The 25,217-nt window shown below is 35.8% G+C and overlaps 1 long non-coding RNA gene across 13 annotated transcripts in view; it reads right to left on the bottom strand.

Annotated features, from left to right (window-relative positions):
• Positions 1-25,217, bottom strand: part of LOC144305133 (uncharacterized) — a 332,824-nt gene that overhangs the window by 266,389 nt on the left and 41,218 nt on the right. For all 13 annotated transcript variants that reach the window (XR_013372155.1, XR_013372162.1, XR_013372152.1 and 10 more), the window contains one exon: positions 3,523-3,629. This is a non-coding gene — a long non-coding RNA (uncharacterized LOC144305133). The remainder of the gene's footprint in view (positions 1-3,522; positions 3,630-25,217) is intronic.

The following is a 25,217-nucleotide window of genomic DNA, read 5'->3' as shown; positions in this document are numbered from 1 at the left end:
TGGGAAGAATGCTGCAGTCACACTGGGAAGAATAATGTACCGATGCTGCCAGGGGCAGCAAATCACCCTTTGTTTTTCCCCTGATGTCTGCTATGCAGGGCTGGAAATTCCCTCTGTTCCATGAGTTCTGACCCCAAAAGGGTTTTGTAGGTATGACGAGAGAATCAAGTTGCCTCTTCAAAGCAAGGTTAGAGATAGTGCAATTTCTAACTTCTGTTCACACTGATAGATTAGCTGACTCCACCCTATGCAGGGCATAGTACTTCTATGAGAGGGTTGGGAGGATAGAATGTTTACTTGCTCCCCCCCTCCCTCCTGTGAGGGCAGCTAATAATTACTTCCATTGTAGCGCCAGTCACTTAGGTAATTAGTGCAAGATCTGCATACCTACTTCCATCCCATCAAAAAAAGAATAAAGTTGTATTTACACTATTTAGTTTTTAGTGTTCACATTGGGAAGGGGAGATGATTTTGGTCCAAAAGCAAATGAGATAGGGGCTCTCTCAATACACGCATAAAACCCTAAAAAGATGAATGGAAAATCATGTTTTAAATGATGGCCAAGGTTGCCATATAGAACTGCCAAATCATCAATTGAATTTTCAAAATTCTATTGCACATTCCAGTCAGAATAATTCTTTCCTTCACTATAACCCTCCCCTCCAATGATTTGTAGCAACAATCAATTAGTACCTCTGATATTTTTACTATTGTGTTCAATGCCTATTATGACAAATACTAGCTACTAAAATCCCCAAGCCTTATTAAATGTTGTACATTTTGTTTTTAATATGAAAAAATATGCATCATTATTTTCCCATTTTAAAGGAACCACACTTACATTTTAACACTGAAATATGCTGCAAAGTAAAATTTGAAATGCAGTAATATAATTATACTGCCACCTTTTGTGACTGATCATACATGATAACACATAATTGAATGACTCCTGTACCAGAAGAATCACAACTATGGAAAAAAGACAAAGAGCCTAACTTATTCTGACTAATCAGGATTGATGTTAATTAAAAAAGAGTGTAAGATAATGACTTCTCATTACTACCTGATAGATGGAAATAGATTGCTCTTCTTCTAGGTAAAATAGCAATTAAGTAACTTTTTAAGAAAGATTTATTTTTCAGAAGACTTTCTTCTAAAATTGGTGAGGTACTCATATAAAGGCCTTTTTATGAAATCAACCAAAAAATTATATTTCACCAAAGGCTGTTTATTCTTTAGTATTTGTCGCTTGTTTGATATGCATGAGATAAGGACAATATTTGAACTGGTGGTAATCAGAACAAAAATGACATGCATTATTTTGCGGAACGTTTCATATTAAAGAATATAATGTAGCAAAGAGATTTAGAGCTCAAGTTCAAATCCCAATTCCTTCATCAACCAGCTCTGTGACCTGCACACAAGTGTTCTGAAATCCCTAAGGCTTGATTTTCTCATCTGTAAAATTTTAAAAATAACAGGTCCTACTTCATAGAGCTATTGTATTAAGTAAAATCATGTATGTAATATCCATTGCATGGAACATGGCACATAAAAAGAGCTAAATAAACGTGAGCTATTGTGTTAGTTTTTTATTGCTATATAATAAATCACCGCAAACTTTGTGCTTACACCAACACCAATTTGTTATCTCACAGGTCCTGTGTGGCAGTAGTCTGGACACAGGAGAGCTGGGTCCTCTGCTCTGAGTCTCCACAGAGGAAGTCAGGGTATTAGCTGGGGCTACAATCAGGGGCTCAGGATCTTCTTCCAAGCTTACCTGTTGTTGGCAGGATTCATCTACTTACAGTTGGGAGACTGAGGCTCTCAGCAATTAGAGGCTGCCCCCATTCCCTGGCACATGACCCTTCTGTGACTTTGTGGTTTTTTTTCTTCAAAGCCAACAGGAGTACACCTACTGCTGTTTCTCTCTCCCTGACTTTTCCCATTTCAACTACTAAATCGTTTCAAAAAGAGCTCATCTCATTATGTCAGGCCCTCCCGTGATAATCTCCTTTTGATTAACTTAAAGCCAGCCAATTAGGACCTTAATTACTACTGCTAAATACTTTCCCCTTTGTCAGATACAGTAACTTAATCATGGGAGTGATATCCCATTATATTTACAGTTCTCACCTGCATTCAAGGGGAGGTAATTCTTACCAGGGGGTACAAATGTGAAACCAATCTTAGAACTCTGCCTACCACAGTTATCTTGTTGGTGGTGCCGCTGTTACATTAAATGCTAATTAGAGTGTTTCCCATTTAAAATGAGTCTGAGCATATGAGTCAGATGTACCTTAATGTTTCAAACACCTCCACTGTAAATACCATTTACATGTACACATTTGAGACAACAATCTTTGAATTTTTTGAGAATTCTACACATCATCTTAGTGATTTGTCCAAGGTGACTGTTCCAGACATTTATGTTAAGATGAAAAAAATAATAACAGCAATGCAAAGAAAGACAACCACAAAATTATAAAATACCCCAGTATAGGCTTACAAGTAATGTTTCTGATATAATAATGAGTTAAACTAAGAAACTGCAGCTGAAAAGTAAGGGGAAAAATTAGAGAACATAATGATTATTTACACTCCTAAATGATAATTAACACTCCTACATTGCCAAAAGAAATTACTCCCTACAAAATAATATATCACATATATGTATAGACACACATACACACACATACTGCTGTGCAATCAATCAATCAATAACACTATCTGCAAAACCAAAGAGAAAAAATGAAAAAAAAATTGTTAGGGATAGTTTTGATTTTGAAAGAAAAGACTTTTATACTATTAACAGGGTTCCCTTGATCAAAATTAGGTAAATTAGTAAATAAAATAATCATTAGTTTATGACTAGATTAAAGCATAGTTGGGAAATAAACTACAGTACTGTTTTGAGAAAATCTAATCTTTACAAATATTATCAAAATCATTTAACAATGGAACCCCTAAATGTGTATGGTAATTCACATGGAAAAAATAGTTTAGGCCAAGAAAAAAAATCATTATTTCAGAAACTTCTATGGGGGAGGGTTAAGTGGCAGAATTAATTGGGAGAGAATCAAATTTTTGGAGTTAAGTGAGTTAAGGTAGGAAGTTTAGGGAGCTATATCAGATCAAAAAGTTTTCGTAGAAAAACAGTAAATAAGGAGACAGTAGGGCTGAAAAATGCTTTACATTTTTAGTTGCTTCTACAAAATGAAGTGAAATCTGACCAAGAAGAGCTCATCTCAAAGACAGTGAACTGCATATCCACCTCTCCCAGTGAACTCGGTAACAGGATCTTCACTTCATGGCAACGGTTTATAATGAAGGAAAATCTCATACAAACAAAGTAACCCTAAACCAGGCTCATCTTGGAGGAAAAATCTGAAGTCTTCATAGGTTTTGTGCAGAAGATAAAGAATGAGATCACATAAATATGAGACCCAAATATGATTTATGTATAGAACAATTCTATTAAGTTTATGTACCTGTGAGATTCCAGATATTGAATATACTTACAGTTTCTACATTGATTTAGTCACAGTCAATAGTATTGAATCAAACAGGCTAATCACACATTGTTTCACTGATTCTTCCCTTTGGCTTCTTCCTGAAGGAATTTTGCCCTGGGAAAGACAAGAGAACATTTTGTTGATTGCTGTTGTAAACAGGCTTGGGACAGTCCTAATTCCTGTTCCCAATATCTGTCAGGGAGAGGTAGAAGTAGAATAGACAACACTAGAAAAAAATTAGATAAAAGATCCTTCTAAAAATTAAATATCCCCATTACTTTGAAAAAAATAATACCAATGAAAATTATTAATGTAGGTCTATTGCTGTGCAGAACAGTGCCCTCCTCCCAAAGATATCCACACCTTGATCCCTGGAACGTGTGACTACGTTACCTTACATCGCAAATGGGACTTTAAGGATGTGATTAAGGTTGAGGAGCTTCAGATAGGGACATTTTTCTGCATTATCTGGATGGTTATCAATCTAATCACAAGAGTCTTTGAAAACAGGAATCTTTTTTTGCTGTGGTCAGAGAAAGAGATGTGATGAAGTGAGAGTTAGAGGAATGTGACATTGTTGGCTTTGAACCTGAAGGAAAGGAGCCACCAGCCAAAGAATGTGTGGCTTATAGAAGCTAGAAAAGGCAAGAAAACTGACTTTCTCCTAGAGTCTCCAGTCTCCTAGAGACAACTCAGCCCTTCTAACTTGATTTCAGCCCAATAAGACTTCTGTGGAACTTCCAACCTACAAAACTGTGAGATAGTAAATCTGTATTGTTTTCGGCACAGACTTTTTGATAATTTGTTACAAAAGCAATAAAAAAACAACTATTATTACTAATGAAAATTTTGCGAACATTACTCAGCTCAGGTAAAAAATACTTCTTTCAGCAGAGAAGCAAAAGCTAGTGTGAAAAATAAAGAATCATGAAAGCAAGCCAATTATTGCTCCTATCTGTCCTCCTGTCCAACCAATGCCTATTACAACACCTCCATTAGGTTAATTGACTTCTCAGGACACCAAAAATGTATAGAGAGGTAAGGTGCTACAGCAGGGAATGCCTGGGCTAAGGAGCCCAGTAAGTCTAGGCTTGATTCATACTTTACACATAGAAGATTGGTAATACAAGAAAAGTATTCAAAGAGTCTGAGCTTTGGTCTCTGTATCTTTGATGAAGATAATTATGTCCAAAGGATTGTCAAAATAATGAATGATATACATAGTATATTTTAAGTGAATTTTAGCTATTTATTATCAATGTCACCTTTTCTGGTGAGTTATAGAAACCATGGAAGCGATATGTCTAGTCTAAAGTTCATATCAAGAAGCCATAGGATGAGGACTACAGTTAAAGGCACATAGTCTCTAATTACTACTTTTCTCACTAGTGTCCTCCATTGGTCAAAAAGATGGCTTAATATATGACAGTTCCTTTAAGTCACTATTTTAAATGTAAGATACATATGACATTTTGGACATATTTTCATCCTTTTATCAAGAAAAGATTTTAACAGCATTCATAAAATCTGGGTTTCCAAAAAACTATGGACAATGATGTCTAAGCTGCTCTATTACTATTGTCAAATACATAAATTACCACTATTTTTGGATCATCGTGAAGTGCATCTGAATGGCTAAGCCTTAAACTATATATCTTATCTGAAATGTCCCAAGGTTGGGTTCTTTAGAAGCACAACATAAATGAGGATTTCTTGTTCAAGTGATTTATTAGAGATGTGCTCTTGGGAGAAGGGGAGGGAGGCAAGAACAATAGGGCAGGAGAAGAAAGCTAAACATAGATATAGTCTGTCCTGGAAACAAGTTTCAGCCTGGTCCTATGGGGAGTGATAGAGCATGAATTATACCACAGGGTTGAGTTCACTTTGAAGTACAGGGGCGGGCCATCTGTTTACCCTGGTGATGGTCAAAGGGGAACACTGTGAGCTATTAAAAGTCAACAGGTGCAGTAGTAGAGGTGAGTATACTGGCATGAGGGAATGGGAGCAGTCACAACCTCATCCACCATAAAAGATGATCCCAAAAGTCTGGATCCAAATTAGATCTTAAATTACAAGGTCCAATTACAAATCTGTAGAGTAGGACATTAGCTTTAAATCATACTTCTCCTTGAAAGAATGAATATAAATGCCTCAATCTTGTAAATGAGCAGCTTCAATGTCTGGACTAGGGTGTGGGCAGATCCTCAAAGGAGGACAATCTTGTAACAAACCAGTATGCAATCTAGTAGAATATGCATAACTAATTATGAAAGAAATATCGTATCACTAATTATAATGTCAGTTACATGTACCTCCAGGATATACTGACACTTCATAGAAATTTATAAATCATTATACCTAGGCTAATGTGGGATTGATTTTTAAATTGCCTTTCAGCACATATGTATTCAGAAAGACTTCTCGACATATTATGCATCAGTTTTTATCATTATCATCCAATAATGAACCAGCTACCCCACACAAAACCTGAAAGGTGGCCCCTTCAACACATCTGATTATTCAATAATATAAAACTTAAAATAACCACAATAACGAATGTCAATATTACTCAAATACCTCCCTCTTCATAAGGAAGATTAAAGACGAGACAATAAGCACTGCAAACATATTTGTATCTTGTGTCATAAGTGGAAATGAGCTTCTATTTGATATATTCGGCAATTTGTTTTCAAAGAAATGACACAATCCAATGCTTTTGTTTTTGTTTTTGTTTTTCTACCATAAGAATCTTCTTAGAGATTTTCATCAAACTTCAGATTTATAGGAATAAGATGAACTTGTCTTTCTCTGAGAACTTAAATGATATTTTACTAACTGTTCTTTTGTTTTCTGTTGGTTCAAAGGGTAAAATTTTCTAAATTCTCTTAAGTATTGGTTAACCCAATTTACAAACAAGTACAGAAATGTAATTGAAATAGGTGATTTTCACTTTATTTTTAAACTTCCTATTTTTATTTTATAGAATAGCATTGATAAATGTAGACTTAGAAATAAATCAATTAAAAAAAGAAATAAATCAATTATAAAGTAAATAATATTTGACTCATTATCACTGATCTTTGAAAATAATTGCATTTTTATTTAAAACTTCATAAGCCACAAATATTGATGTGCTGATATAGGCATTAATGCAAATCTCAACACGCTGGATAATCTGTTTCCAGATAGGAACATGTGGCAAATAAGCACTACATTTTCTATAACACAGCTAGATTCTAAAATCAACCTGTAAAGGAACAGAGGGAGTTGTTTAATAACATCTAGAGTGCAAGACCTGTCCTGGGAGTCTCTCTAATGAATCATCTCATCCCATATTCTTTGTCAAAACCTTAAATGAATTAAGTGTTTGGCTCACTGATAAGTGGGATGCACCAAAAGTAATTGAATGTGGTAATCGAAAATTTGTTAAACCTGTCACTGCACATCATTATCACCTTCAAATCCAACACAGCACAATTAGCTTACAATAGTTATAGTTGAATCAAGTCCACATTAAGGTTGAGTGAGTAATGCACACTCTTCAGTAAATTAAATTAGACTCCAAGTAGATGAACAGAATAAAGGTTGTACGTGTGAATGGTGTAAATAAGGTAAAATACAGGATTTATGGAGTGCTAAGCCTGTTTCCCAAAGCAATGTGGGCTAAATAGCCTTCATTACTGTCTTTTAGCTAGCAGACGTGCCATAGCTCAGGCCAGAGCCTAAAAATAAAAATCCACTTAACTCTAGCCCCTAGCTTGTGATTTACATGTAAAAGAAAATGAGATGTATAATCATTAATATATAGGAAATATCATATTCTTCCCATTGCCACATAAAAGTATTGAAAATTACAAAAAAAGAAAACTAACAAACCCTAAACTGCCTTTAGGGAAGGCTTTGGGGGAAGAATACGCCATCACGCTCTCTCAGCCGATAGGTATTTTTAATTAAAAATTATGGTTACAAAAAAAAAATTATGGTTACAATCACTGCAAAAAATTTACTACATGGTTTATACAATAGTGAAAATTATTTGAAATAATTGATAAGGTTATATACACTTGCAAGGAACTAAAAATCATATTGGTCTATATTGGTATATACACATACACACTCATAACAGGTTTTAGGTGAAGAAGATATGTGCTTTGGGGATGATTTGGAATTGCTACAAATATGGAATTGCTAACAGGTACTGTGTTACCGATGTGTTTGTGAAGCTCATAAATAAACACAAAACAATTGTGTTAATGTCACCTACAAGTCAGTTAATATACTCTTCAAAGTCTGAAAACTTAGTATCTTTTGATCCAGAAGTTATCTAAATTTCATAATATAGACATGGAATGTACAAACTTAGACTGCTTAGTACTAGAAATTTAAGTAATTTGAAATAAAGGTAAACTTGTAAGTGGACTGGAATGTCCATGTTTCTTATCATCGTTATCTTCTTGGTATCTTAGTACCTAAAAAATCAAATTAGTAATTACAGTGTTTGCCAGTAAATATATCAGGACAGTAAAAGATGCTTATGGTGTTAGTAAATATTTTATTTCATTCAAGTGAAGTTATAGATGAATGGGTCTCTTTGAGTTTCTTGAAACTGGACTGCTGATTTCTTTTAGATAAAATATTTGGGAAAATAATAAATATTGACAAGTTTTTATTCCCCCTAGTAGCCTCCACCACCACTTTCTAGATTTTGTATATCTATGTCATTTCAGCACATTATCCTCACATGTCACACATCATAGGATTTTCAGTGATTGCCTTCTCCATTGGTCATTTTCTGTTGCCTAAGAGCCAGCCTTCTGAATCTCAACGGTGATGTCTGCAAATCTCAGTTCAGAATTGAGTGTTTCTGGGAAGCCTTCCTAGAGATAGCTAACCTCACCCTTCTGGATTCTTGTTGCTAGCAATAATCACATGATGACTCTCGGTGAGCATCCTGGTATTTTTCTGATATGTACCTTAGGAACGTTTTGGGATCTTTGAGTTGGAATTGAGCTGATGTTCAAAGAAATATATGACCTCTAATTTTTGTCTTTACCTATTGGTAAAGCTATTTCCCCTTATTAACCTGGAAGACTGATTCAAAGCTGTCATACTTACATATAACAGTGCCTCATATTTTCTTTTTTAAAGCATTTCCCCTCGCAATTTGAAAGAGAACCCTATATTTAAGGGAATACCATTACTTTGGGGTTATAAGTCCACATGTATTTTTCTTTCCCCTATGATGACTTAAGATCTGTAATCTGATCACTAGTTGTCCATGGCTTACTGGTATTTAAGACATTTGTTTCCCTGGGGGTGAGGAGGTGGTCCTTCATTGGCATCCTATGGTAGACGTGTTGGGAGTACAGGAGGATTATATGTCCAAAGTGGACTTAATTAGCTGTTGATTCTTTGTCTATGGTATAAAAATAAAATCAGTGCCTAATATAAAAGCTATTTTGAACTTTCTATAATATAGAATTAAAGAAATCAAAGATTGTGTATGTGAGTAAACTACATAATCTTAGCTATACCACTAACTCTGAGTGAACTAAGTATTATTTAGTAAGAGTCCAGCCTTAACCTGGATATTTCAAAAAGATTTTAAACATCTCAATAATTGACACCATCAGCATTTAAATATCCCCTGTGTCTACAGCACTGTACAATATTCTCTGGGTAGAGAAGCAAAATAAACAGAAGATGGTTTCTACATTGGGGAATTTACAACTTAATCAACATATGCATGTATGAAATGAATAGCAATAGATAGAAACCATTTATATATTAGTTCCTGGTGGTATGGTTTAAAAGTCAGGCTAAGTCTCTAATGATTACAGAATATAAATATATGCCTTCATAAAAGTACACTTGCCTTCATCACATAAAACAAAGACACTCTAGGCCATCGCAAAGGCCATGATAAATTTTAAGAAAGGAGAAGTGCTATAACAGTAAATTTAAGTCAGTTCTCTTCAGTCTTAACACTGGAAAAATACCTATATTATGAATGAGTCTTCATGGGCTCACAATAGACCCTTAGCTCTCAAGCCTCATACAAAACTGGCACTTTGATACCATACCAAGCCAGGGAATGATTTGAATAATTTTAAGAGACAAAAGTCTAAGATGGTTTTGATCACCTTCAGTGTTTTTCCAATTATTTCTTATATTTTTTTTAAACACAGTAAAATTGAAAAAAAAAGTTTTAAGGTGAACATCCATATTCTAACCACTCTGTTAAAAATTCCACAATTAACACTTTTCCATATTCGCTTTATCATATGTCTATTCATCCAGCCATCCCTCTATGCATCCATAAGTCCACCTGTATTTTGAATGAATTTCAAAATAAGTTGCAGGCATCAGTATACTTCTCATCTAAGCACTGTAGCATTACACCATTGCTTCTTTAAACATTTTTAGGTTAAATGCACTGCTATGAAATGCACAAATCTTAACAGAACCATTCAATAAGTTTTGGCAAATGCATAATCTATATAACCTGAATTCACGTTTTTTAAAGATTCATTCTTAGTATTTGCACAGAGAATATCAAGAGGTATAATAATACTTTCATCACTCCAGAACATTCTTGCAAGCCTCTTCCCAATTAATCTCTATTCTTCACAGAGTCAACCGCTGTTTTCCCCCCACCAAACCTTAGTTTACTTGGTCTAGAATCTCATAGAGTCATATAATATGAAAATTTTGTTTAAGGCTTCTTTCACTCAGAAGTGAAAATTTTGTTTAAGGCTACTTTCACTCACTTTTTTCACTTCTTTCAATCTCTGATTTTGAGATTCATCAATGTTGCTCAAAAGCAGTGTTTTCTGTTCTTTTATCACTAAGTAGTACTCCATCAAATTACTACACCATAGTCTATTTACCCATGTGCCTATTGACGGGCATTTGTTTTCAGCTTTGGCTATTACCAGTACAATATCTCAGAACATTCCTATACAAGCCTTTCTGTGGATATATGTCTTGATTTCTCTTGGAGTAGAACTGATGAATAATAGAATAAGTGTATGTTAGTTTTATAAGAATCTTTGAGGCTTTTTTTCCCAAAGTACTAATAATATTTCATATTCCCACCAATAGTGAATGAGAATTCCAGGTGCCCTACATCTTTACCAATATTTGGTATTGTCCATACTTTTTTAAAAAACAGATTAGCCATTCAAATGTATATATAATTGTATCTCTTTGTGGTTTTAATTTGCACTGACTAATGACTAATGTAGGTCGAAACAGAAACCATATGGTGAGTTAAACAACCAAAGCTCAATATAAAGAATCATCAATCTATGATAAAAGAATAATCATAACAGATATGAAAATGCTGTGTGATACTCCAGGAATGAGAGAGAGTATCCAAGGAAAGACAAACTCAGAGTGAAACTCTCTCCTCAAGGCTGAAGTTCATACCTTATTGGGGAAAGTATAGCTTAGCCTACCAGATAGAAAAAAAAAATTCCCCCGTTTGTCCAGGCTAAAGCTGGTCTAGAAAACTGGCCAGCACAAAGCAGTGTCCCAGAGTGCAGGTGGGGAGCGACAATCAGCTTCCAGTACAGGGGCAGGCAGATGGGGGTGGCAATCCTCCAGGTACACACGGGTTGGGCCTGTAGACAGAGAAGCAGAAGGGTGGGATCCTCTGGGTCTCAGGGGGCCACATTGGTGTCTGTAGTGGTCATTACAATACTTAGGCCAGCAGGTTGTTTTGGGGGTTACTGGTCTCCCTGCTGAGGGTTGTGGGAGTCTCCTGGGCAAGACTGCAAGTTCTCTTTGGATGCAGTGCTCTGGGCCTGTGGCTGTAACAGAGGAACACTGGAAGCCATCCCAGCTGCACCACCCATTTACCCTGTGGCACCAGGAAACTAACAGGTGGGCCCTCCCTCCCAGGGATGCTGCTCCAGTGCCCTCTACTGAGAAAGCTAACATTATGCTCATTTAAGGAGAAATGCTTAAAGGAAGACTATTATCTTCACAGAGCATAGATTGAAGGGGAAATTTGGAGCTGAGTGGCAATAAATTGTTAACTGGTACAGTGACCATTGATATTGTACACATTTTGTGTGTGATTTCGTATATCATTCTTTGTGAAGTGTTCGTTTAAACCTACATTTTTTTTTAAGAATCCCACCCTTAGCACATTGATCTTGCTTCAGCTTTATCTGGATGCATGAATAGCTTCAACAGAGAAGCACACCACATGCTTTCTTCTGCATTCTGTTACATGGTTTTGATATTTACAAAGAATTGCTTCAATAGGCTCTGATATCTAATCTCAATCAGAAAACATTGCTTGCTATAAATACATTGTTGGAGAAGGTTCGTAATACCATGGGTAAAAAATAGCACAGATAAATGTTTAAAAAGCAGCATAGCATGGCATAGAAGAACTGACTTTGAAACCAGATCGCATAGGTTGAAATACAGCTTCTCCGTTAACTAGCTGTGTGACTTTGGGTAATTTGCTTAAGACCACCATGCCTCAGTTTCCTTCCCTGTAAAATACAGATAATAGGTTGTTGTAAGGAACACGTGTGTTAATATTTATGAGAGTGATTCAAATTGTTCCTAGCATATAGTGCTTAATATATATTTGTGCACACTTCATATTTATGTGCCTATTTTTATTAATTATGCTATTAATATATTGGTATACAATAATGTTAGTGTAAAAGTACATAATGTATTCTTATATTTTAAATTACACATTATATTTACAGATAACATTTTAAGATTTTATTTATTTATTTGAGAGAGAGAGAACGCATGAATGAGTAGAGAGGAAGAGGGGGAGGGAAAAGGAAAAGGAGAGAATCTGATGCAGACTCTGCACTGGGTGTATGCAGGGCTGGAGCTCATGACCTTGAGCTCACCACCTAAGCAGAAACCTAGAGTTGGAGGCTTACCCCACTGAGCCACTCTGGTGCTCCTATAAAAGTTTAAATGTAGATTAGCTATTCGTAACACTATCGGATAGTGTCCATGTATGCCCATGTACCAGGAACTGTGCTAAAAACTTTGCATGTGTTATCTCATTGAATTATCAAAAAAAAAAAACCCTTTCAATATAGATATCATAAGCTAATGGAGGGAGTCTCAGATCAGTTAAATATGTTTTCCGTCAAAATAGTGGATTCAGTTTTAGCATAAAGTCCACTCCACGCTTCACTTCACCTTCACCCCAGGCAACTCCAGCAAGCAAACGACAATGCTCTATAAAGTATAACCACATAAAAGAAAGGAAAATTCCCATAGTTAAGAAACTAAGAGATAAGTAAAAGTTACAGAAGTGAATGAACTGTTGCTGAAAAGAACAGGGGGTTTTTGAAGCTGAGACACCGTTGTAAGACTGGATGTTAATGCCTTTGCTAAGTCAGTAGATGGAATCTCAGACCTGCACACAATGTCGTGTTGGGTGTAAGCTCTCTCCGTAAACCCAGGAACTCCAGTGGGCTGACCACCCAGGAAATATGAATGAGGTGTCCCCACTCATTGGCTATAGAAAATGGCAAAGAAGCTAAACTGTTTACCAGGAGCCATGGGCTGAAGGCAGAGTTTTGTATAAGAAATCAAGCCCCAAACTTCACACCACCTATTGATTTTGGATCTGAAATTATACTACTCAGATGGAGACCCTATAATATATAATTGGTAACATGCATATGTCCCTGCAAGGGAAAATACAACTCCCTAGGAATGTCCCCACAATCCAGAGCAGGTTGGACAGTCATGGAAGGGCACATGTTAAACCTATAATCACAGGAAAAGTTACAAACCACCGTAAGAAAACCAATCACTGTGACAGTCAACAGAAACAACCACCTGGAAAACCCAAACTTTAAGAAATGAAATCATGGAATAAAATTAAAGAAATATTTAAGTAAATATGTTAAATCTTGACCAGTACATATTCTTCTGCAGTCCCAGAAATTTGTCAGAGAATATAATCTTACCCTCTTTATAGCCTAACTGACATGAAAACTTTGACTTATGTAAACTCTTATTTTTAAGAATTTGTATTTCATTTACTATTTTTAAGGGGACTAAATTAAAGAATGGACAAAGCTACCAGAGAACCAGGTGCTAGATATCTTGTGCCTTACATGATCATTTTTACAGAAATGGAACTTTGTACTTTTTAAATCTATTTTGTATCAAGAAACGTAAGAAAATAATCTTACAAAATAGATTTCTGCATTTAGTACAGTGTTCAGTTAATAAATATGACATTTACCTGCCTACAAAGATTATTCATTGTGTTGGCATGCACGTATATGTGCATGTATAAATGCTAAAATTTCTTTCAGATTTAAATATCTTGTGTTTCTTCAAATTGTCTTGCTTGTTGTTCTTTTTTCCAGATAATGGGGATCTTGTAATTGATCATTTTTCCTTCCTTTTGAGTTAGTTACTTGAAAACTCAAGCCCAAATTGGGATGCCCTTTCAGTAATGTTGTATAGGCTTTATGGCATGGTGTCCATAGACCACCAGTTTCATAGTATTTTTTATTCTTACTTTTCTTTCATTCCCATTTTTTTCTTAATTTGTATTTGCCAATTATACAATATTCCTATAACTTATACATAAAATCTCTTTAGGAAAAAAAAATCAAGTGAGGTGTGTGTGTACGTAAGTGTGTGTGTGTGTGCGCGCGCGCGTAGTATTAAATTTCGCCTGGTGTTTTCCTTGATTACATTTTTTTCCTTAAAATATGTATTACAGCTATCTAAAATAATGTTTTTATGGCCAGTGAATGGACGCTTCCTTTTTACCACATCTGAGGTAAATTTCAAAGGTCAAAAGATTTACTGATCTCAAAGATCACCTGAACCATCCTTTATATCAAAAGAGGATTATACTTAAATTATTACAGATATAAGGCCATTGATTTTATTAAAGCTTATGTTTTGGTGGATGAAGAATACTGTATACTTAAAAAAAAAAAAAAAAAAGATTTTATTTATTTATTTGACAGCACCAGCAGGGGGAGCAGCAGGCAGAGGGAGAGAGAAGCAAGTTCCCTGTAGAGCAGGATGCGGGGCTCAATCCCATGACCCTGGGATCATGACCTGAGCCCAAGGCAGCCCTTAACTGACTGGGCCACCCAAGCACCCTGACAATACTGTGCACTTACTCTTACAAATGGACACTCACCCAGGGTTAGTAGTGTCAAAGAAAAATTGCAACCAATGGAGTTAAATAGGTAAGAAAGTCTTACTCCAGTCTATTTGCAATGGAGCTCAGGTCTACTGCAAAAAGGGAAAGATACTGAACTCAATTCCTCTAAAACAAAAGGCAGGAGGGTTTATAAGTATAGGAGTGAGCTAGTTGAAAAGTACTTGAGAATGTTAGAAGGGAGGTTGGCCAATATGATTAGATCGTCTGTATTTGCTAATTGGCACTTACTGAAGGTAGGCTTCTAACCAACCAAAGAGACTGGGAGATAGGGCTGCTACCTTTCGTAGTGATGACATTTTAAAGGGATGGCTCCCAGGTCCTTGAGAGAGACATTCCTGGGCTGTAAAACTGACAAAAGATTGGGAGGAGATTTATATCTCAAAGGAACAGAGAAATAATTTTTAATTACAAGTTTTATAAAGTAAATGCTCTGAGGAAAGGTAAGTCAGGAACCTATAATTGAGAAGAAACCTGTCTAAAGTTTATCAATCTAAGGAGAATGTTAAGCCATCTTGGTTAGTAGTCAGTCTACAAGCAGACAAAACCATATAGTTTCACTACATATTTAGATCAATAGAAGGAGATAGCTTGGTCTTTTAATTTAATTTATTTAATAAAATTTTTTATTTTTGAATGCAACTGTATACCCAGTGTGGGGCTCAAACTCATGACCCCAAGATCAAGAGTCACATGCTCTACCAACTGAGCCAACCAGGCACCCCAGCTTGGTCTTTTTAAAGATACATTATAACATATTTAAAGCATTTATTTTCATGATAGTGCAGTAATTTTATACACATGGCATCACTCTGCCTTTCTCTGTATCTGTCCTGTTCTCTTCCCTCTTCCTCTCCTCCTGGCATTGTTAAGACTTTTTGGGACCATCCTCAATCATCACTGCTCACATTTAGTCTCAGGTGGTCACTGAGTTTTGGAGCTTCATTGTTAAAGCTACTTAAATCAATAATTCCATACCCAAGACGCTCGGCATATACTTTATGGCCTTGTTGTAAGAAATGAATGAGATAATGTATGTGAAAGCACATTGCACAGTGCTCCCCCCCCCCATAAAATAGCTGTTAAGAGATGTTTTTCAGTGATTCCATTTCTTGTGAATTTATTTCACCTCTTACAAGTCCCACCACTCTGCTCTTTATTCCTTGTTCCAGGGTTCAACTTCCTAGTCTCTCAGCTTTATTTGTAGAGATATACCGTGTCTGCTGACAACAGTATTCGCATCTCTGGGCCCATGGTCCCACCAGTATAAATTCCTTCACTCTCCACACCTGCCCCTTGTCCCATCCCAACACATGCACATCCCAGTTCTGGTTTCCTCTTACCCTAATTAGCACAGAGGGAGGCAAATACAGACCAGCCCCACTCTGTAATAACAGAGTCATCCCTGGCATCTGTAGAATGAGAGAGGTACAACAAGATTCCTGGCACATTTTCCACCTGAACACTTACAAAAATAAGAAACACCTTCCTGCTTTATGTTCTGGATGTTATGGTTTTGACAAAGTGAAGAGAAGAAAATTCAATAGAAGGATAGGAAAAAGGAGAAAAAAATTATGACAAGGGCAGAAAACTAACCAAAGAAAACAGAAATAGATGAGAATTAGTTTAAAAGGTAGACATTAAATTAAAAGTAGCAGAAAGCTTTTGTTTTTCATTTTGTTTTGCTTTGAGAAAAGGTGCAGGCTAAAAGAAGAGCAGAGAAGACAAAACCATGTGCCAGTTGCCTCTCGGGAAAGGACTGGAGAACAGATGTCCTGATGGGAAAAGACTAGGAAGCTCCTCACAATGAGAAGTCAATTCCTTTTCATTTTCTTCAGCCCCCTGCTCATACACACACCCTAATAGCAAAATAACTCAATCCTTGGTTTATTGATTAGAGTAAAGCCACTGAGAATATTTCTATTTTGTCTAAATTCCTTCTCACTGGCTTCTGTTCTTGTACCTATTCTCTTCAACTCACCTCCCATTTCAGATAAATATCTGACCCAATTATTTTGGAATCTATTCTGTAAACCTTCTTCATCCTTCATTCTTTTTCCTTTTATTCATTTTTTTGTCTCCATAATTAGCATCCTGCATGTGCCCAGTATGTGTTCAGCAGAGGAAAGGATGTTTGTAAGGCTATTATAAATATTTGAGAAATGATTACTATTATCTTGCATAGTATGTACCATGAAAAATTTAATATATGTAAAAGAAGAATGATGGAATAAAAAGGAATAAATGCTAAGTAGCAGGGAACATTGTCACATATCTTTTGCTCACTCTGCCATGACAATAACTCCACGAACACTTTATTATGAAGGATAGACTGAATAATGACCCAAATAAAAATTTAATTTTCTTTCACTTTAAGTCTATTGAGTAGTTATTATGCCTAGTCCTTAAAAAGGGTAAAATAGTGCTTTCCATTATTCACAAAAGATACATTTGTGTGGATACTATTGTGCAATTATTCCATAGATCTCTTCTGTGACACTCAAGGAGTTTCAAATATAGTCAATATCAAATGGGACTCCGAATGTTGACGAAGTCACAATATAATAAGCAGGGATGGTTCAAGAAAAATATTCATTACTGACAGACATTAGAAATGTGTTTATGGAAGAATTGATCATAGAGCCAAAACTGGCATTTTTCAGTAGAACTGGTGCATTTCTTCCATTAAACTTGTAATGACTCGGATCCAAAGCATATTTAATTCATGGATCACTGCTGCAATATTGTGTCAACATGTACTTAGGGAGTCTTCAATGTATGGATCACTGCAGTGATAGACTGTAATGGTCCCTCGTCTATCTAGTTAATGCATATTACCATAGAACACTAATACAGGGGTTATTGATAAGACACTCCACAACCCATACTTTATAAGAAATTGCTGACAGATCCTTAGCATTATCAGTAGAGTTAGCAATAACAACAAACAACAAACAGAACTGTTGTTAAGACTTTTTAGGAAAAATACTTACAACAAACCTTTCTCGAATTTCACTCTGTGCTTAGATGCACATTTTATTTTAACATTGATTTTTTCCCTAAATTCTATCTTGTTATATAATATATATAGCTCTTCCGCTTTTTCTGGCCATTTATGTGGCTTATTTTCATTGACTTTTTCAATAGGAAAAAAGTTACTGAGTTGAGGCTGAATACTGAAGTAATAAAGGATCTGATAAATTAGATAACTCCCAGGTGACTATAGGTAATAAATTGAAATTGATGCCCATTTCCCTTTCCTGGTCAATGGCAGGATATCTTAATATACATTTAGTCAAGAGTTTTGGCTGGCACGTTATAATTATTAACAGATATTATTGAGCACCTTCCTTTTCATAAGAAAACCAAAGATTCTATCTAATAATTCATGTGGACTATTTTAATTCTCCAAAGAATTAAGTTCAGATTGTCCTCAACTGATAGTTATTCCAAGAAAAAAAAATTACATAATTTAAAATGCCAACCAATAACAATCGAAAGAAAGATATGTAGAAGAAAATAAATAAAAATCAATTGTTTTCACTTCCATTTTATCCATTGTGTGAGACAAAACTAATGAATTAAAAAAATACTATAGTACATACATAAAATGGAATACTACTCAGCAATAAAGAAAGTAACAAAGAACTAATTCGCAATGGCAGGGATAGATCTAAAAATCATTTGTTAAATGAAGAAGCTAGATAGAAAAGACCATATATTGTGTAATTCTCTTTATATGACATTATGAAAAAGGCAAGACTGTAAGGATGGAAAATGAGTTTGTGGTTGCTAGAGATTAAAGATGGAAAGGGGTGGGATCAAAGGAGAAGCATGAGAAGAATTTTTGAACAGTGGAAAAAATCTGTACATTATTGTGGTGGAGGAAACATAACTCCATGCATTTGCCAAAAAAACAGAACTGTCCAAAAAGAGTGATAAATAAAATTGGCAGACATTTCCCAAGTGATAAAGAAAAACATCACCAGTGATCAGATATATTTTATTCCATGTATCCCTGATACAAGGTACTGAGAAGTGATATTCTTACTAAAAAATCCATAACTTCAATCAAAGTATAAAAAACATCAGACAAATCCAAATCACAGGACATTCTACAAAATACTGACCATTACTCCTAAAAATATCAGTTTAATGAAAGACAAAAACAATCAAAGGAACTGTCACACCTTAGAGGAGCCTAAAGTGACATGACAACTAAATGCAATGTTGAATTTTAGATTAGACCCTGCAACAAAATAAGAACATTAGTGGATAAATAGTGAAAGCCAAGTAAAGTCTATAGATCAGTAGTTAGTACTATACCAGGGATATTTTCCTAATTTTAGTCATTTTACCATAGTTATGTAAGACATTAACATTATGGAAGAAAGGAAATTATAAAGGATATACAGAAATTCTGTATACTATTTTTGCAACTCTTCTATAAGTCTAAAATTATTCAAAGATAAATGGTTTAAAAATATAATGAAAGTGCATGTCATATTGTAGGGGCTATATTTATGTGTTCATCAAGTGCCATGAGGCTAGGAGAAGATCAATAGTCATAGAAACATGACTTGATTTCATAAAATAATTTTTAAAAAACTCATGTAATTTGGATCAAATGCCATCTAATTCCATCCCTTCTTATAATATTTTAGGAATAGAACCCATTTTCTGTTTTATGTTCTTAAAACAACCAGAGAAATCAACTGTAGTAGTTATTTATTGCTATTACTATCATCTTGACATTATCAGATTATTGGTTATTTGATATATAAATCATAACACACAATCGACCATCCTCAAATCACCACGCTCAAAGTCTATTCCATGACTCTATTTCTGAAGAGAATCATGGATTCATAGACTACTTGAAATATGGGAAACTTAACAGAGATTATTTAACTTCAAAGGTTGCCACTGCTTGACTTCATATATTCTCTGTTTGACAACTGCCTAGGACACAGGCTGCAAGTTATGTGAATGTTACTCAAATCCCTAACACGCCAGCCTCACCCCTTTTTCAACCACTACAATCAGATTTTCACTTAAATTCCTTTTGTTTTGTCTGTTGGAACACTTTGGAAAATTTTGTTCAAATAAAGAATGCTAAGGCTGAAAGAAATTTCCCTCCTAACAAATGGAAAGTTGTATTTGAGAACGTTTTTGTCCCTCTGCAATCCTACTTCATGAAATCTTAACTCTCCAATACCTCCTGTGCTGAAGTATGAAACCAACCAATATTTTAATGGCAACAACTAATCTTACAATTTCCTTACATGTTTCCTAAGGCCGTTATTAATAGTGTAAAAGAGAAGACAGCCTCTCATAGCCAGGTCTTGGCACATCAGTATTAGCTGGGCTTTGGTATTACTAAGAGTTGGACTAATGGCTATATCATGTTGTTATCATGAACAACAAGATTGTTCACAGAACATTAATATGAGATAAGACCACTCTGCATCAGCCATTAATCTGGACAAAAACAAGACTACTAAATAATCATGTCTGATCACAGACAATATCACACACATTTCTAATCTTAAAAATGACCAAACACCTGCCAATCCTGGCTAATATGAGTGAATGCTGCTTATTTACCTAACATAACATTAGCCTTACTGCATTCTTTTTGTTTTCTAGATAAGAATTATGAAGAAACAAACATAGAGTTACCACTACTTTCTAATCCACACCAATCCACACCAAAGCCCTGTTTCCTTGAATCTTTCCCCCAAAGCACCTAACAGAAGCCAAAATTCTACAGCCAAAATTCTATAGGGAGTCCTCTCTAAAACCCTCCACTGACATACTCCATGCATTCCCATGGCACCATCTCTCCCCTCCTGCAACAAGTCAATAAACCCAACTTTGTTCAACTAAACCTATGTTCCTGATGGTCTTTGGTTGAGGGGCATTGACAAGAATGTAAAAGGAAACATTTTATAACACATTTGGAGGGCCACCTTGAGTGTCAGCCTTTCTTTTCCCCATATCGTCCCCATCTTCACATGAAAAACAAACAAACAAAACAACAACAACAACAAAACCACAACACAGCTAGCTCACAAGAAGAAACTGGTGCCTTAAAAAGGGTCTATAGATCCTACATTATTTCACAAGGAAGCACTGGCCTCCGTTCTTTTCTTCAGGCTGGGTTGGCCCCGCTGTGACAAGACCATGTTGAAGGAGGTTAAGATATTCTATTGAGGTGCTACTGAAGAGTTATTTGTTATTCAAATGTATAGTATGACTGTTTTAACAAGGTCCATTCTGAGAAGAAAAGTTCATATAATTTAAACATGAGTTATTTACTTAGTCATTTTTGATTTTGGCAAATTATAGTCAATACTGATGGACTGTTGTGGAGAAAAATAGATCGAAACCAACTTAAGATTTCCTCATATCTGGGCAAGAACTAGAATAGAAAATCCTTGTGATGAGATAAAAACAGCCCTATGGACCAATGACTCAAAACAGCAACAAATTACTCTATTACAATATACAATATTTAGGAATATTTTAGAAGAAAACATTTTGGGTTCATAAAAATAGACTACTTATTTAGTATGGATAGATGACTTAACTGTCTGTCTATGCAGTCCCTGACTTGGCTTGAAATCCCAGGTTACTGGCAGGTTATTATTGCTTGTCGTGACCTTGAAATTTACTCAAATCTGTCTAAGCTCAAGTTTTTCATCCCTAAAATATAAGCTCCATTAGGGCACAGATTCTGTCTCTTTAGTTCACTGCTATTTTCCTGGTGCCTAGAGCAGTTCCTGGATCATAGCAGACAGAATAGAAGGCAGGATTTATAACATGGTAGTATAGTATCTAGTAAATAGTAGATATTTAATACGTGTTTCTTGTTATTGTGATGATGGTGGTGATGACAGTCTCATGATTTCAGGCGTAATTTAAAAACAAAATGTAACACTCTCATTAATTTCATTAATATAGCAAGTCACTGAAATAAGGAGAATTTGAAAGAATCTGAGTTAGTCACTAAGTAAAGAGTACTGCCTTTTAATTAATATAGAGGAAAAAAAGGCATCTTCATTTGGACATGAAAGGCTACATGAAAAAAAAAAAAACCCTGAAAATGTTCCATTCTCATCTACACACTTCAAAAATAGTATCAAGGGATCCCTGGGTGGCGCAGCGGTTTGGTGCCTGCCTTTGACCCAGGGCGCGATCCTGGAGACCCGGGATCGAGTCCCACGTCGGGCTCCCGGTGCATGGAGCCTGCTTCTCCCTCTGCCTGTGTCTCTGCCTCTCTCTCTCTCTCTGTGACTATCATAAATAAATAAAATTTAAAAAAAAATATTTAAAAAAAAAACAAAAATAGTATCAAAATCATTTTTTTCCCATTCTAAAATTTGTATAAACTAAGAAGTGGGAAAGGGAGGATTTAGAGAAATGTAATAAGATACACAAGAATTTAAAACCTTCTCTTACCAAATTATTATATTACTGATCACTGTCTAGCTTTTCTCTTCTAGACTCAGGAGAATAGCTGAAGTTCTCCAAAAGTTTTAGTAGCTATTTGATTTTGGGTGGCTCGCTGTCTCTGCCAGTTCAAGTTTTAATCTAAGCAGTTTGGAGTCTTTCAGTTATAAAGATGGGAATGAGAACTAAACTGTGTAGGGGAGAAGACTATGCCACCCTAAAATATGCCACTTTGGCATAAAACTTATTTTGAGCTGAAGGCAACTGAGAAGAAGTAGAAAAGCTCTCTGCCCTCCATCTACCGAAAAGCAGGACATAAATTTACAAAGGTGTTCCCTCACCCTTCTCTACCCAGAAGGACAGCATTAATCACCAGAGACAACTTTCAACCATTAGCCCAGAGTTGAATCTATATAACAAACTTTACTAACTAGCTCTTGTCTCCCATTCGTTCCCCCATATATATAATTTCTTGCCCTTAGAAACTCAAAATCCTTCCTTTTCCTTTGTCTTGTCACTATTCTAAAAATTATTGTTTCTCTGCTACAACGCTATATAAGCACAAGTTCTAGCCACCCCTTTGGATACTCCCATGTGTAAGCCCAATGCACATGCTAATAAACTTCAGTTTATTTTGCTCTTATTAATCTGTCTTTTATTGGTCTAATTTATAGGACCTTGCTGGAGAACCTAGGAAAGCAATAGGAAAAGAATTTTTTCTCCCTTATTGCCGCTTTAGGGATGAAAAGCCTCCAAACTGCTTGCATGTTCATCCCGAGCCAGGGAGGTATCTCTTTGCTTGGTGCTCCTCCTGGCCTCCTACGTACCTGCACCATCACATCAGGGGGGAGCCCCTCCTCTTGGTACAGGGTCCTGCTATGTCTTTGAAACCCCCAAATAGCCTACTCAGGCCTAGGTTTCTTCTTGATGTAATTAGGAAATAATAACCTCTTGGATCTTAACATTTTTCAAGCCTAGGAGAGACAAACAACAGAGGGTAAGCCCCCAAGGTAACTTGCTGCCTAAACAAACATCCGACATTGCCTGAGGTTACTGCTTCCTCAATGACAGTCTGACATTTGGTCGCCCAGAATAGACTAAACTGTCCCCTGTTTTGCTAACTTAGCTTTTTCTAGTCTCTGTTGATAGTAACATTTATTCACTTACTAGTAGCTTATAGAGAGGTACATTGGCGAATTCAATCTGTTGAGAAAGCTGTGCTCTATTACTGCTCTCTCCCTGTAACTCTTATTCCAGAATGTTCTTACCTGTCCTTTCTATTGAGTACTCTGAAGTATATAGTGCTCTATGGAGGCAAACTTTTTCTCAATCTCTGATTCATGAAAGTGATTGATTATGTATTAGGCATCAGGTAGATCATAAAAAATATGCTACCTTCAAAGCATTTTTTCTTCTTTTCCATGTACATTTGCATTTAGAAGAGCGAGAAATTCCTTTTTTACATATGTCTTTAACTATTTGTTTATTTCTTTGGGTTCCCAAAATTTCCGAGAGGTGGGAGAAATTAAGTGAGAGAAAGAGATTTCAACATAGGTGGGTATAAGATCAGCAAAGGTAGCAGCAAGCCAAAGTAAGTTGTTTAGAAATTCATTAATTCACTCTTTGAATGTTTAGATTAATCACATGAAAATTAGTGTTTGCCTCTGGAACAACTAGGTGGTGATAAATTTATTAAATGTCTTTTATACTGACAAATCCTAACTTGCCAAATGTTGCTTTGTTTATGTGTGTAAATATATGCAAAGTAATTCAAACCTCACTTTGAAAATCTTCGACTTTATTTATCACTAAAATTGCCTGTCAGCCTCAGAAGAGACAATGAGGTAATTTGTTAATGGCTAGAAGTGGAGCCCAGGGAGACGTGATTAAACCTAGCTAAAGACTGTGGGGATTTCCTACATGTAGACCCACAGGTTAATGTTCATCTTTCATGATCTTCTAAAGTATATCTTGCCTCCTAATCCGTGAAGTTTAAAATATTCTGTCTCTTAATACTGACAAGGGCCAATTTATTAATTCTCCCATTTTAAATTTATTTATAAGACCAAACATATCTTAGTAGAGATGGAGGATATTAAATCAATTATGTGATTTAAAAAAATTTCAAAACATTGTCCTTGGCTAACTTAGAGAGGTTATAAACAAGCTTGCAGGTTCAATAAACAATACACCTTCTATTTAGTAATAACATCTAACATTCATTAAGTACTTACTGCACTCTAAACATTTTGCATCTATGCATTCATTTAAAAAAAATAATGCTTACAGCAGCCTTATAGGATAGGTATTATTATTATTATGCCAGTTTTGCAGATAAGGAAACTGAGGCATTAAAATCTTGGATAGCTTGTCCAAGGTCACACAACTAATAAAGTGGCAGCACTGTACCCATACTTAAATCCAGGTAGAACAGTGCCACAGTGCATGAATGTTAGAGCCTTTTTCACAGCAACAAGCATTTTCCCAGTGTATGTAGATGATACTATATCTAATAAAGTACAGATACTAGAAAAGCAGATCCTGATTCTCAAAAGCCAATGCATACCAGAACTATGACTACTTTTATCTTGCAATTTCTTGAAATTACTCTGGTCTTCAAAATGAGGTTTTTATCCTCAAAAGTCTAGAAGATGTAGGCTTGGCGCAATTCATCATACTCACAAAGCCTCTCCTTCACCTCTCAAGAATAACAGAGACTGAATTCTCCAGGAATAGCCCAAGGGCTCTGCTTAATGCTGAAGAATGAGTAAAGATCACCTGGGCTGGGAGTTGGGAAGAGAACATAGAATGAGCTCCTAGGAGAGGGAGCCATTACAGATAGCTGGCAGGACCATAGAGATCCAGAGTCAGGAAGAATTCATTGCCAGGGCAGGGGTCCACTTGGAAACTGAGCCAATGCCTGCACAACATGGGTTATCTTTGAGGTGAGAATTGTGCACCTATCCAACAGATGTGGAGTTAGGGTCCTTTGTCTACAGCTGCTTACAAAAGCCTTGAATCACTCAGCAGTGAGATACCTCACTTGAACTGTTACA

The sequence above is a fragment of the Canis aureus genome, chromosome 35 (assembly GCF_053574225.1).
Source record: "Canis aureus isolate CA01 chromosome 35, VMU_Caureus_v.1.0, whole genome shotgun sequence".
In the NCBI taxonomy this organism is placed as follows: domain Eukaryota; kingdom Metazoa; phylum Chordata; class Mammalia; order Carnivora; family Canidae; genus Canis; species Canis aureus.
Note: the sequence above shows the minus strand (reverse complement) of the source record. Positions and strands in the feature narration are given on the sequence as shown.